Source organism: Ochlerotatus camptorhynchus, unplaced genomic scaffold (assembly GCF_037179485.1).
Source record: "Ochlerotatus camptorhynchus isolate MF236.1 unplaced genomic scaffold, CSIRO-AGI_Acam_v1.1 ptg000234l, whole genome shotgun sequence".
NCBI classification, from domain to species: Eukaryota; Metazoa; Arthropoda; class Insecta; order Diptera; family Culicidae; genus Ochlerotatus; species Ochlerotatus camptorhynchus.
This window is the reverse complement of record NW_027040724.1, coordinates 208,087-221,318: the sequence shown is the minus strand read 5'-3', so window position 1 is coordinate 221,318 and position 13,232 is coordinate 208,087.

Below are 13,232 nucleotides of genomic sequence, written 5' to 3'. Positions count from 1 at the left end.
TTTGATACTGACAGGACATCTGGTAGACATGACTAGAAGTGGGAAAGAAATAAGAGTAGACCGTTATTTGCGTACCAGAAAACTGATGGCAGACGCCCTAGGAACTGTGCAAATAAGTTAGCAATAATAAGGGGCTGTTCATAAACTACGTAGACAGTTTAGAGGGGGGGGGGTGACAATTATCCACGGCCCATACAAATTTTAAATTTTTTGTATGTACAATTGTCTACGCAGGGGGAGGGGGGGATCAAGAATCCCAAAAAACTGTCTACGTAGTTTATGAACAGGCCCTAAGTTAGTAATGAATTTATATTCTGAAAAGACAGAACATGTAGTATAATGGGCAAGTGTTGAATACATTTTCAATATACTTTCGTGGATTTATCATGCAGTATTGCTAGTTCATACATTAAACTAGTTATGTTCCTTAACAGATCTTCAAAAAAAAAGGTATTAATGCATCACATTAAACTGCGCTTGATGTACACTCGGGAAAATTTCCTTCTGTGCACTGGCATGCAACTTCGTAATTGCAATTGCACTACACTTTCGGACATCGACACAGAAAGTCCCTTTTATACACTTAATCACTGGAAGGTTTCAACTCTGTTCCGTTTACTTTCTGTTGTACGACCAAAGTATAAATATAATATGGGTTATGGGTTATCTACACGCTCCGTCGATATATTTCGTAATATCTCTATTTACAATGTTCTCGTCTATCCTACCTATGAACAATGTACGTATTTACCACTACAAGTCGGCATCAGTGTGTAGCGCATGCAAACAGCTTCCTTCTCTCTTTTCTTATAAGTTAGATTAGGATGATACCGTTATAGCTTTAGATTGGCTTCAATTTATAGAATTTAGTTTCAACTTTAAGTTTAGCTATAGGATTTGATTAGTTCATTTAGGTTAGGTAGATTTAAGTTCATTTAGGATTAATTTAGTTAATGAAGTGTCTTACCCTCATCTACCCAAGAATTGGGTTCTTGGGTAAATACATATATTATCTTAGAAAAAAAATCATATTTAATATTGTTTAATTGAAACCAAAATGGCTTTATTATTGGTATTTTAAATTGGCTTAAGATCAAATCTCGTCCCCGGACAAGACACGACCCAAGTAATATTGCAGGCTTAAGAGTAAGAACCGAGGCTGATTGAAGGCGTAGAAAGCTGATTAACAACAGGCTGAATATGAAGTTCACGCAGCATTTTGTTGCATCCTAATTCAACCTCAACAATTGCGTTAAATTATAGGCTTCCCTTAGCTCAGTCGGTAAAGGCGCAGTTATAAAGCAAGACCTTGCTGAAGGTGGCTGGGTTCGGTTCCCGAGAATTTTTCCGGGTTGAAAAATTTATCAACTTCCCTGGGCATAGAGTATGATTGTACTTGCCACACAATTATTCTAATGCAAAAATAATACCGGCTTAGAAAGCTCTCAATTAACAACTATGGAAGTGCATGTAGAACACTAAGTGCATGTAGAAGGCCTGCGTAAAGCCCCAGGAGGGCCAAACAAGATAAGAATCAGCCCTTTATTCACAAAGCGAAGGCTACCCACGCAAACCAACACCATCATCGGATAGAGAAAATTTCTACCAAACGATGATGATGGTGGTTTGTGTGGGCGGCCTTCAATTTGTGAGGAATGGGCTTTGGAACGATTTGTTTACAAATGCTGATGGGCCCTTTTCTATTGTTGATCCAAAGATGATAGATTGAAAAAGATTTGTAAAAGTTCAACATGACTCCACAAATCAAAATTGTTGAACATCAAGCGTGTATCGTAAAACGGGGTGAACTTGATCATTGACGTGAAGTTGTACACTGAGTTTCTTAAAAAAAAAAAATCATCACATTGCTGTATGATATTTTGATCCGTATTTCATTAAGTAGTTTTAAGCAAGGCTACAACTTCTCATTCCAGATAAAAAAAATCGGAATTATGATACCATTAGATGTTATGATCATATTTTGTTTACATCTAAGATACAAGGAGAGGTTGCAAAGTAGGCGATTGACTCGTAAAACCGATCAATGTTGCTTCCTGAGAGTCGCAATCAGTGATTTTATCAATTTTCATTCATTCACTCACAAACTCAGGGATCACAAAATCGGTGATTGTGACTCTTAGCAGGCAAAATTGACATTGACACATTCCGAGAAGTGAAGAAAAAATATAAATTTTATTGCAAATTAATGAATTGGCAAAATTATGAGTGGAAAGTGTTAACATATGAATCCAACATTCATACATTATTGATCCATCTTTTAAGGTATTAACTATTTTTTTTTCGAAGTTTACACATTTATATAATGACTGTGAGAACAGCCATTGTTGCACGATGTGCTAATTTTCCTTAAGATGAAAATGACCTAGTGAGAAAATAAAAAAAAATCGAAAACAATTTTCTCTGACACATTACTTTAGATTGCAAAAAACTCTCATCAAAGGTTTCCTTTTATTATTCCACATAAAATGACGGGAGCTTTTTCCAATCTCTAAAGGGTGATACGGTCAAAATTTGGTCAATATCAACTTGACGTATTTCTTTCAATTTTGCATTTAAAAAACCTGAACACCCCTCATTTTGAAGGTGTGTGTGTGTAGAATGTTGCTCCTATTTTGATTTTGGAATTCACTCTTCAGTTGTCAAAATGCCGTCCAAGCAAGAAGAGCAGCGTATCAAAATTTTGCTCGCGCATCGCGAAAATCCGAGCTACTCGCACGCAAAGTTGGCAAAATCGCTAAAAGTTGCCAAATCAACCGTTACAAATGTAATTAAAGTGTTTGGGGAACGTTTGTCGACAGCCAGGAAGTCTGGATCGGGGGGAAATCGAAAACCGGAAGCCGCTGAGACGACAAAGAGAGTTGCCGGTAGTTTCAAGCGAAACCTTAACCTCTCTCTCCGAGATGCCGCAAATAAGCTGGGTGTATCGTCTACAACCGTGCATCGAGCCAAAAAACGAGCCGGGCTATCGACTTACAAGAAGGTAGTGACTCCAAATCGCGATGATAAACAAAATACGACGGCCAAAGCGCGATCCCGGAAGCTGTACACGACGATGCTGACGAAGTTTGACTGCGTGGTAATGGACGACGAAACCTACGTCAAAGCCGACTACAAGCAGCTTCCGGGACAAGAGTTTTATACGGCAAAAGGAAGGGGAAAGGTAGCAGATGTTTTCAAGCACATGAAACTGTCAAAGTTCGCAAAGAAATATCTGGTTTAGCAAGCCATCTGTACCTGTGGCTTGAAAAGCAGCATTTTCATAGTTTCCGGGACTGTCAACCAAGAAATTTACGTGAAAGAGTGTTTGAATAAACGTCTGCTGCCTTTCCTGAAGAAACACGGTTGTTCCGTACTGTTTTGACCGGATTTGGCATCTTGCCATTACGGTAAAAAGGCCATGGAGTGGTACGCCGCCAACAACGTGCAGGTGGTTCCCAAGGACAAGAACCCTCCCAACACGCCAGAGCTCCGCCCAATTGAGAAATACTGGGCTATTGTCAAGCGGAACCTAAAGAAGACCAAAAAAACTGCTAAGGGCGAGCAGCAGTTCAAGGCAAACTGGCTTTCTGCGGCGAAGAAGGTGGACAAGGTGGCTGTACAAAATCTGATGGCAGGGGTCAAGCGTAAGGCCCGGCAATTCGGATTTGGAAAAGCGGAAGCCTAACTGAATATTTTTCCTGAATTTTATACTAATTGAACTTGAAAAAGAAATTTAATTTGATTTTTTAAATAAACGATTTCACCGATTTACACGCGTTTTCCCTTGACCAAATTTTGACCGTATCACCCTTTAGTTGTGTTTCAGAGAAAACCATTTTTGAAATTTGTATTTACTCACTAGGTCACTTTCTCCTTAATACGCGCATTTTTGGTTCACTTTTTATATTCGCTTGTACTGCTTGCACACATATTGCAGTTAAAAAGATAAATACTAATAAAGCTGCTGCTGTTTCTACATGGTAACCCCAAAATACCCAATAAAGATTATAATGTAAGCATTTTCGAGGGAAGCTCGAACTACCCATTAAATGAAGAAGAAGAAAATACATTCCCGGAAATTCTCCTCTACCCGATGGAGTTGTTGGTTTGCGAGGGTGTACTACGGAACGCGCGAAAAGGGCTTTACAAGTTTTGTTTACAAAAGATGATAGGCACTTTCAAATGTTACACGAGAGTTTATTAGAAACGTACTCACAAATACACACACATAAAGGTTGAACTCGAACAAATTTGGACACATTAAAAACGCTGCCACCAAGGCATTTTTTGAGTATTTTTTTTTTCAAAATATCACTAAAATAAGATAAGAGTGCATAGAAGGGCTACAAAATGGTGAGTGACAATCTGGAAGGAGCGATATACCTAGCTCCGGTCCTCACAAGTTCCTACCTCACGCCTCAACGAGTCATATGATAACAAAAGACTGTCAGCCGAGCGTCTGTTCACCATGGAGGTGCGGCTTAAACAGCGTCTGACTGGCATCCAGCGGCTGAATAAGAAATGCTCTTCCCCGGAAGCTACACCTAAGATGGCAGCCCCATCACGGCGGATAGGAGACCTTAGGCCAACCACCTACTGCCTCTGAAACCTATACAATTGTTACAGAAACCAACAGAAAAAAAAAACATCAAACTGATTTAACGGCAACGAATTTTAGCGCAAAACAACGGACACGAATTGGATCATGGAATGTATTGACGTTAGCCCAGCAGGGTAAACTGGCACAACTCGCCAACGAGGCGTGACGCATGAAGCTAGAAATCCTGGGACTGAGTGAAGTTCGTTGGCCAAACTTTGGAGAACACAAACTGCCGTCGGGACAGGTACTACTATACTCTGGTATTCGAGGTGAAAACGCTCCCCGCCATCGTGGAGTTGGTCTCCTACTTAGCGTCCAGGCAAGTGCTACGCTCATCAAGTGAGAGCCTGTTAATGAGAGGATAATCGTTGCCAGATTTAGAACACGGGTTCGTAACCTTACCATAATCCAATGTTATGCGCCAACCGATGTTGCCGAGCTACAGGACAAGGAGAATTTTTACAGTCAACTGAATGCCGTCGTGGATAAGGCTCCAAAGGGTGACATCAAGATCTACACTGGCGACTTCAATGCGAAGATCGGCTCCGACAACACGGACTATGAGCGTGTCATGGGACGCCATGGTCTCGGCGAAATGAGTGAGAACGGTGAGCTGTTTGCAGAATTTTGTGGCAATAACGACATGGTGATCGGGGGTTTGCTTTTATTGACAATAATCGTATTGTCAATACATTCTATATTGACGTCAATACATTGGTATTGACAATATTTCTGTATTCAAATCATCAATATTATTGTCAATAATTCCCCTTCGCCTCAATATAGTGATACGTGTGGGGTTTGCTTAAACTATCGGGTGGTGGTGGTTGATGTCTCGCGTGAAGAGGTGAGAGAGTAATTATGGAGAAAGGGGCTTCAGGAGATCCATTGGAGTAAATTGGTGTGTAGAGTTTTAACCTTTAAGGTTAAAGTGCTGAGACACGACATGATCCGGTTCGGCGTTTACGGCGGTGTGTTGTTTTTATTGTAACTATATTATTAACATTAAAATTTTAAATACCCGATTTAGGATGCTAGAAGAGTAGCTGAGTTGAGCAGAGTAACCATACAAAAATTATAAGTGTTTTTCGTACATGGAAGAGGTGGTCGCCTTGTTTTAAGTTTTATGGTTTACAGGTAATTGAAAACCAGCTAGAACAGATAAGCAAACAAAGCAGTAATTTTTCTTGCGTAAATATTAAATTATTTTATTGACGACACTATGCTTGATGGGGCCAAGTCTTTCACTTAATCGTATTATCTCACTTACATAATTCATGCTTCTGCAGTATAGGTCTTATTTTAGCCACACATCTCCAGTGTGTTTTATATACAGTTCATATTATTCTTTAAATTGATGTTAAAAATGCTCCTGTTTAATATGAAATCATATTGAATGTTTCAATATCGTATCCCATTCCGTTGATAATTAAATTGCACATGAACGTACAGATTCATGAGTCGCCTTATATGTATGTGGATCCTGAATATTACTACATACTTCGTTATATTGTTTTACAACTTGTAATGTTTCTGGAGTATTGTAATGTTTCTGTTTCTGCATTTACAGGATGAGAGAAGGAAGGCACCTTTTTATTGTTCACTTTATTGTATTTTTATGTATTGTAATACTCATCGAAATTAAAATTAAGCAGAGGAAGTAACAACTTTAAATAATATTATATGTAAATAATTATTAAACAGGTTATTTCTCGTCATGTTAGTTATTCATCACAATTTGTAGCTTATTGTTAGTATCATTCGAGCAAATTATATGTAATTGTTTAATAAATCCTTTACATTTCAGTGTTACATCCACCTGTCATTGTGAGCTGAGGAGGTATAGAGCTGCATCTTATTATATGTAAAATACTTCTTCATTGCAGTAGCAACTTTATTATCCATATAAATGTATTTTCATTATGTCATATTTTAATGTTCTGATATATTTCATTTCTCCATTGCATATATTTTCATTATATAAATAAATACTGGGTCGGGAGGGAGCATCAGGGTATCATTCAAACTGAAACTGGACGATGGTATGATTGACAGCCGGAGTCTAGGAGGGAATAAACACTATCATTTTCTTTATCCTACCGATTCGATTGTGATGGTGTGAATTCTACTCCAACAGTTTCAGGGCGATTGACGCGCCCTTCTTAAACAAACCATCCAGTAGAAAGCTTAATAAGTATTGCGAATTGTGTTATTCGATTTGTTGGAGCGTATCGTTGGAAGGAGATTCTTACATTCCCGTGGATTTCGCGTAAGTGTCTCTGCTTACGGGTCCGCCCTTCCGTTTTTGGCCCTTCATACAGCGATATTGTGAATTCAGATCGGTAGCTCAAATTGATCTTGCTATTAAGTGGAGCTGCATACAAGACAAGTCTTGAAGGGATGGTGGCTACCTTACATACATACATACATAACGACATGGTGATCGGGGGCTCGCTCTTCCCCCATCGGCCAGTGCACAAAGTCACGTGGGTTTCCCGTGATGGACATACCGAAAATCATATCGACCACATCTGCATCAGCCGAAAATGGAGACGGAGCCTTCTTGATGTCCGGGATAAACGCAGCGCCGACGGGAGGACAGACTCGGCCGGCGGTTCAACACACGCCGACTTGAAGATCCAGCGGTAAAAAGGTCTTTTGTTGAAGAACTTGAGACTCGAGCTGCGGACGTTACAGAAGGTGGCAGCATAGAAGAACAATGGACGGCCATCAAGAGTGCCTTTACAGAAACAAGCGAGAACAACTTGGGTGAGCTGCGCACCCAGAGGAAAGAGTGGATCACAGATGAAACCTGGCGGAAGATTGAGGAGCGTAGAGAAGCAAAAGCCGCGATAGAGCGGGCGAGAACCAGAGGAGCCAAGCCCGTCAACGGTACTCGGCTTTAGAGAAGGAAGTCAAGCGCTCTTGCAGACGGGACAAGCGAGCGTGGGTGAACTCCCTGGCCGACGAAGGGGAGAAAGCCACAAACACTGGCGATATACTGCTCCTCTACGATATCTCACGACGCCTGAGTGGAGCAAGGATGAACACGAGGATGCCAGTGAAGGACACGACTGGACAATTGTTTACCGACCCCACTGACCAGCTGAAACGCTGGTTTGAGCACTTCGAACAACTTCTTCAAGTTTCGACGGCCAACCAGCCATCAACATCTCGGCATGATCCGCCTAGGGTGCGGCGCATCACTCGCGTCAATTCCGAGGCCCTATCCGCACAAATGTTGCATCAACTACTCTGTAATATCTGGGACACCGCGACTTTTCCGGCCGACTGGATGCAGGGTATCTTAGTGAAGGTCCCAAAGAAGGGAGATCTGACTGTGTGCGGCAATTGGCGAGGCATCATGTTACTGTGTATTGTTCTCAAAGATCTGTGCAAAGTTATCCTGAATCGGATACAGGAGAAGATCGACGCGACTCTCCGACGGCAGCAGTATGAGGCTTTCACGTGCAGAGTTCTGCATAACGGAGCCATGTCCGACCCTATCCGGGTAGTCACTGGTGTGAGACAAGGATGTATACTATCACCGCTACTGTTTCTCATCGTAATCAAAGAGATCATGGTAGGTGCAATTGACCGTGTACCGAACCGTGGGCTGCTTTGGCAGCCTATCACTATGGAGCATCTCAACGACTTCGATTTGGCTGATGATGTTGCTCTACCTGCACAACGGCGCTCTGATATGCAGAGTAAGCTCAATGACCTAACCGAACGCTCCTCAGCGGCGGGTTTCACCATCAACGTCAACAAGACCAAATCGTTGGATATCAACACGGGCAACCCCTCCAACTTTACGGTAGCGGGGCAAGCAGTGGAGAAGGTCGAAAGTTTCCAATATCTTAGCAGCCAAATAGCGTCGGTCCCAGTCGGCGCCGCCGGGATGTTCTGAGGCATAACATCTCTGATCACGCCTTCCTTCGGATGGGAAGTAAAGCCGTTGGTCCCCGGTTCATGAGTTGATGGGTCGATAGGTAGGGTCCAGGTGTAGGAGCTGCCTTCCTGGCACGTCGGTAGCATTGGTGCTCAGCACGGAAAACAAGATCAACAAAAAAACAAACCGAAGGAAAAAAAAAAAAAAAAAAATGGCGTCGGACGGCGGGACCAAGAGCGACATAGGTGCACGAATCAAGAAGGCTAGGGCTGCCTTTGCGAGTTTACGAAACGTATGGAGATCCAACCAGATAAGTCAACGCACCAAAATCCAAATTTTCAACTCTAACGTGAAATCTGTGTTGTTGTGCGCCAGCGAGACGTGGTGTGTATCCGCGTAAAACACTCAAAAGCTGCAGGTCTTCATTAACCGATGCCTGCGGTTTATAACTCGTGCCTGGTGGCCTCACAACTGGATCTCGAATGCCGAGCTCCATCGTCGATGTCATCAGAAGCCGATAGCAACAGAAATTCGAGAGCGAAAGTGGAGGTGGGTCGGCCACACACTTCGACGGGCGGAAACGAAATCTGCAAGCAAGCACTGGATTGGAATCCGGCAGGACATCGCAGCAGAGGCAGACCCAGGGGCTCATGGCGGCGGAGCCTCAATAAGGAAATTAAGCAAGTCGATAGGAATCTGACCTGGGCCCAGGTCAAGGCAAAAGCGAGCAGCCGCCCAGGATGGAAGTCTTTCACGTTGGCCCTTTGCACCGCTGGTGGTGCACAGGACCCTTAAGTAAAGCATAGAATCACAAGTAGGCATTGGTTCTCAGGATAAGTTTATTTTTTTACATCATGGCTGCACCAGAGCAAGCACGTCGAAATCCCAGTCTATCCGCTCGAGAGTTGAAAACGTTTGAATTTGTCGAAATCTAAGGTGTGTGGCGTTCTGAAATGGTTCGGCGAAAGTCTGACCATCGCCCAGAAACCCGGAAGTGGCAGACTGACAAAGCCAGTGGATCCTAAAACACATACGAAAGTGGTGGGTCTTTTCAAGCGGAACCCGAAGCTGTCATCGAGGGAAGCGGCGAAAAAGGCAAATATTTAGCAAACCTACGTCCAAAAAGCGAAGAAGAGGGCTGGATTAAGAAGTTTTAAGGCCCAAATTTTGCCGGACCGGAATGCAAACCAGAATTTGGAGGCAAATAAGCGCTCGAGGAAACTGTAGTAATATTTGATATCAAAATACGATTGCGTGGTTATGGACAATGAAACGTACTGCCTGGCATGCAGTTTTCGATCAAATTTCTGGACAGGAATTGTATACCTGGGGTGACCGGAAGAGTGTCCCGGAAGAATGTAAAATCAAAAAGATGTCGAAATTCCCCAAAAAGTTTCCTGCAGTTGTGGGCTGAAAAGTGAAACTTTCGTTACTTCTGGGACAATGCACCAGCAAATTTACCAGTAAGAGGACCTACGGAAGAGACTACTGCCTTTTCTGAAGCAGCATGAGGTGAATTGCGTATTCTGGTCGGACTTGGCAAGCTGCCACTACTCAAATTCCATCAAACAGTGCTACCGCGAAATGGCATCACAGTGGTTCCTAAGGAGATGAATCCGGCCAATAGTCCGGAACTAAGGCCAATTGAGGAATACTGGTCAATTGTGAAGCACATACTAAAGAAAAGAGTGGAACTTCAATTGACCTGAATGATTTCAATCGGGAATGGAATTTGGCAGCCAAACAAGTGGGAATAGGGCGCGTGCAAAAGACAATGGGTCGTGTACGAAGAAATGTTCGAGCAATGGCCTATGGTAAGAAGGAAGACTGAAACAATGGTCTTACAATAAGCGTAATACCTACTAATGTATAGCTGTTACATTGAATTATAAAAAATAAAACGCACAACAATATTTTCGTGTCCGGTTTTTTTCGTGTACAACCTTTACTTAAAAAAGACCCCAAAACTGGAATCGAACCAGCGATCACAAGGTTACAATCCAGGTCACCTACACCCGAGATCAATCGCAAATTGATAAGCTAACAGCTATCAGGCGGTAACATGGTGTTGTTTTCATCTTATGAATCGAAAAGTAATAAGAATTCTACAAAACCCGCGCATCAATGATTAAATTATGCACCATCTCCCGGTAGCAAGACCTATAAACTATGCCAGCAATTGTGTGAGGCTAATCATTTCGAGCTATGGCTACAAGCAACCATCCTCAAAGGCAAAATTCCAAAAATAGCACCGTTATCAGCAGGTACATATTGCCGTTTCAACGAGGCAATTGAAACCCATTGATAACCGATTGATGAGCACTTTTTTTTCCAGCTCAACCAAAACTAAAGGTTCCCGCCGTGCGTGACTTCCTCCTATTACCATTTTACTGTAATGTAGGTTACTTTTGATCCCAATTTATCTGCCATTTTTGACCTTCAATCTGCACTCGGGTGGGTTGGAGGGTGCTCTAAAAAAATTTCGGCATTCATTTGCATATATTTCCCGCAGCGACAATGGTTTGCAGTGGTCTCGAAACTACCTACTGCTAGTTGCTGCACTATGCCAGTGTAAAAACTGCACATATATGCAGGGAAGTCGAGATTTGCAAATGCCGTAGTTAGCGAGACCATTTCAAACGCGATAAGATCACCGTCAAGAGTGCATTTTAAGTTTTGCTGCACTTTATCTTATCAAGTGCAACGCTAGTTACTGTTTCTTTTTGCATTACTCGACCGTTGGAACGCAGTGCACTCAAACGGTGATTGACAGTATTGCAATTCTGCTATTCAGATTGAACGCAATGCAAAGCTGTCTCTGCGGTAATAATTAACATATCATCCAAATGCGCACTAAAATGCACATCAGCGATACTGCTACTGATCGTCGCGAGATGATAGCCTTGGTCACGGGAGAAGGGCAATAAAATTTTTCAAAAAGATAAAACACCAAAAGGAGAATTAACTCGTGAAGTCTCGAATACCAAAAATATCCAATGAAGGTACGTTCGAGACCACAGCGAATTGATAAAATTGGTCGCCCAAGTCGAACACCCTAAAAATAGACGTCTTTTCTAGCTCCGAATCTAGAAACAACAATGGCCAATCAGCTGATTGATAGGGGGCTATCGGCGCAAGGCGAAGAAATATTGATTGGCTTATCAAAAGTTATCAGAAGACAAGAAGCGCTGGATGGAGGCTGGTTTCCCGGCACGCAATCTTATCGGTTGTGCAACTTGATTAGATGTATGACCATTGGACATTGTGAACGATAGTTGGATTTTGCGTAGAGTGAAAAGCTGCTCGTTGTAGTTATCAAATTTTTGGACGGAAACTGAATTCATTCAATTTACTCAACAATTTAGACAAAATCAGTTGGTTCACACAAACCATTTTAAAAATACATACATAGTGGTATTGACACCTATATTGCATTTAAATAACCATTTGTTTGGGTTGGAAAAATACCAACCAATATCAGGAATGTTGCGCTCAGTAATGAATGATATACAATTTCACCTATGGAACACTGAAATGCTCCATAAACCTTTGAAAAACCCTAACCCCCGATCCCTGTATTCTATTGAGTGGCACTCAGGTGCAGAGGTGGTAAACCTCATGGAAATGTTAAACATTGTCGTTATATTTTCCCCCATACAATTTAGTGGTGACATCTCTGCAGTAAATCTGCATGTACACCTCTATTTAGGGGCAGCTATGGAAACGTAATATTAAAACGATGGCATGCTCCTTAAACTTTGAGAAAATGTACTGTCCGACCCGTATTTTTTAGTCAGAGGAGTGGAGCGACGGGCAAACTTCTAGAATGAGGTTCCTAAAGAAGCTTCTCTTAGAATATTCTTAAGAAGCTTATTCTGGAAGCTTTTTTTATAATCTTCTTGAGAAGCTTGTTTAGTTGCTACGCAGAAAAATAGCATTTTCCAAGGTTTAAGGAGCGTTTCATCGTTTTAATATAGTAAAAACTCTTTTCTCGTATGTTTATATATGTATTGCAAACGGATGGTTCTATTCTCTTGTCCGGAATTATAATTTCTCACTAAATCATCCTTCAAACATTTCAACATTTATAGACTTGACTACTCGTTTGCTACAGTGCCAACAGGAATGAATAAAATATAAAACCATTTTCAACAATAACTAACCTAAACAGTAGGTAGTAGTAAATAGTAAGTTAGCGCCCAGGAACAAACAATATGAAACCTCGCAAAATATAAATTTAAACATCCATCTATAACGAGTCCACGAATGACTCTTTTGTAAAGTGCACACCTGTTGCTGGGATATTGCGCTACACGTAGCTACACACACACACATGAACGTAGATACACGCTGTTACCTATTTGTAAAACATAAATCTTTCGTTTAGGAACCCACGTATTTTACCAGTCATATAAACGCCCAGTGGCAGTACCTATCGAGAGAAATTCGGAGGAAAAAATCATCATGTAGTAGCTGTGGTCGACTTTCTGCTGGCTCCTCGGTAAATCGTTTACATAAATCAACAAGGCCAGCAGAGGTACGACATTGCCTACGCGAAATGGTATCATTTATTTTTGAACGTCAACGGCTATGGGGGCCCCTGTGGCGTGGGTGGATGGGAACTGAAAGTGGGTGACATCCAGCTACAACAGTTGGTTGCGGGGATCTGTGTAGCGTGATGAATTCAATTATAATCTAGTGGATCCGTGAACTTTGGCTAATGTTTTTTTAATCAGTTTT